At 50.4% G+C, this 2417-nt stretch overlaps 1 protein-coding gene across 1 annotated transcript in view; it reads right to left on the bottom strand.

Annotated features, from left to right (window-relative positions):
• Positions 1-2417, bottom strand: part of LOC113203643 (nascent polypeptide-associated complex subunit alpha, muscle-specific form-like) — a 98337-nt gene that overhangs the window by 35400 nt on the left and 60520 nt on the right. The gene's annotated exons all lie outside the window — the stretch shown is intronic.

The following is a 2417-nucleotide window of genomic DNA, read 5'->3' on the forward strand; positions in this document are numbered from 1 at the left end:
CAGCAGATGTATGTGTTGTCTCAGAGATTAATGACAGGGTTCCTCCACATCGGCACCGTATACTTCACGCCGCAGTCGCCACACGGTAGCGCGCACTGTCAGCGAGTGGGAGAGAGAAAGAGGACGACACCGCAAAAACCGCATCCCTCGCACCTCCTCACAAAACCTCCGGGCGTGGAGCGGCGCGGTGGCGGTGGGGTCGGGGTCGGGTCTCTGACAGCATCTCCGGGCACCTGTTCGCCAGAGCGGTTCCTCCTCCACACCTGAAGCTCAGTGATTCTCATCGTACCTGCTGTGGGTTCACGTATTTTCGGAATGAGTCAAAGTAAAAAAATAAAATAAAAGGCAGCGTTTCAAATAAAAATTTATCATTGCACTGGTGGAAGGTCGGTGCGCGTTTCGAGATGAAAGACTTTTGGCGACCGCGATCTTCCAAGAGGTACACTGTTAAAACAAGGGGCGGCCATAAAACTGGCAAAACGGCAGGATGTCTTTCTTTTTAATTTGCGGTCCTTGAGTAGAGGTACCTCGGGGTATCGCATGTAACCCCCACCCCACCCCCTCCTTTTCCTCAAGTCGGTATTTAAAAGTCTCATCCCAAACTGACGTCCCCTGCCGCTACGGCCGCTACCCGCCCTCGCACCATCAATTCCTTTCACGAGTCAACTCTCCTCTTCATGCAAACTCAGCATTATTGAACGGAAGTGGTGGTTTCACGCGTCAGTGAACTTCGTCTCTCTACTCTTCTCTCTCTCTCTTTCTTTCTCTGAGCCGAGCGGTAGCAGACTAAAGGTGTTCCGTTGCAGAAGAATAGCACCCCCTCTCTCTCTCGCATTTCCTGCATGGTGCAGAATGGTCTAAGTACATTCTTACTCATCTTTTTATTAGAAAATACGGTTAGGCGGGGGAAATAAAAGCCACCGCGAGCCGCGGATGAGCTGCAGCGCGGCGTGACACCCACCTGCAGTCTGCACCCCTCCGCGTCATGCCGCAGCCGCCGCGGCCTTGGGACTCAATGTACAGTTAAAAATAACCGAGACACAATCAATTGTTATTTGAGCAGATGACGGCGGGACTAGCGTCTCTCAGTGCGGTATGCGAGCGGCTTCCTTCCTTATGGTCGCGCACTAAAATTTAATGTGGCGTGTTGGTCGTTTCAGATCAGCGGATCTCAATCTGAATCACAATAATCCCGCGATTGATATCATTACGTCATTTCGAGATGGTATCATAGCGGCCCGAGCACAGCAACGCAAAAGGATGCGAGCAGAGCACGAGGGAGAGTGTCGTTTTTTTTCTACTCTTTTTCGCTGGATACGTCCGATTTCCTTTGTGTTCTCAGCCGTACTGCACCAAAATGAACCCCTTCTCCCCCCTATTGCATTCTTCGCGCATCTGGAATTTTTCATAGTCAGATATAATTGAGGTGCGGAAGATATGAGAGGCTCGTGCCTCTTTCAAGTAAAGTGGGAAAAAAGGAAGGAAGGACGGGCTGATTGCAAACGTCGTGCGACGTATCCATCTCCCTCCCACTCGAACGGCACGTCACGCCATGGGCGAGCCACCCCCCCCCCGCATCCTCTCCCCTCTTCCCCTCATCGCTCTTGTTTTTATCACGACTCGTGCTGTGCTCCAATTTTGTATGTGACGTGCCACGCCGCTCAGCCACGCCACGCCGACTGTTGTAACAACAGCTCCTAAAATGGCCTCATGCTTCCTTATTCACTGTCTCACTTGGCTTGGTTGTGGAATATTAACTCAGTATACGGAGGAGTCTGCTGCATGAGGGCGTAAAAAAATATATTTACCTTTCGACATTGTTTTGATAAAAGTGACAGAAGTAACACGTTTCGTCACGTTCAGGGTATTTCGCTAATAGCCGCATCACTAGACGAGCAGTAGTAGGGTCTGCTGCTGAACACTTCACTTTTGAGGAGAGTGTCTAATTGTGCAGAGTATAGGTTACACATTTTCGTCTGGGAGATGAAAGGGTGCGATAGCACTCGAGCGAACGTGGTACAGCGGGGCGCTGGGTGCCAAACAGACCGATAGTGGAACAGAGAGGAGCTACGATGGAGCCTTTGGACTGCTGCACAGTGCACTCTCAGCAAAAACAGCGAGGAATTAGATAAATAATGCACGAGTGTTAAATATTTCGCACAGTGTTTGCGTGATTGCAACCGTTTCACCACACAGACACTCTCGTCTATACATACGCATGCGTACACACGGACGCGCACACACGAGAGGCAATCAAACTCGAACCATTAGCGGTGTAAGCAGGTGATGGTTCTTCACTTTCTTCCCAACATGATTCGTTTGTGACAAGTACTTGTCTACTACTAGGCTACGTAGTTGGCCGGCTTTATGTCTCAGAGAGAGAGAGAGAGAGAGAGAGAGAGAGAGAGAGAGAGAGA

Source organism: Frankliniella occidentalis, unplaced genomic scaffold (genome assembly GCF_000697945.3).
Source record: "Frankliniella occidentalis isolate FOCC.00 unplaced genomic scaffold, Focc_3.1 Scaffold4, whole genome shotgun sequence".
Lineage (NCBI taxonomy): Eukaryota > Metazoa > Arthropoda > Insecta > Thysanoptera > Thripidae > Frankliniella > Frankliniella occidentalis.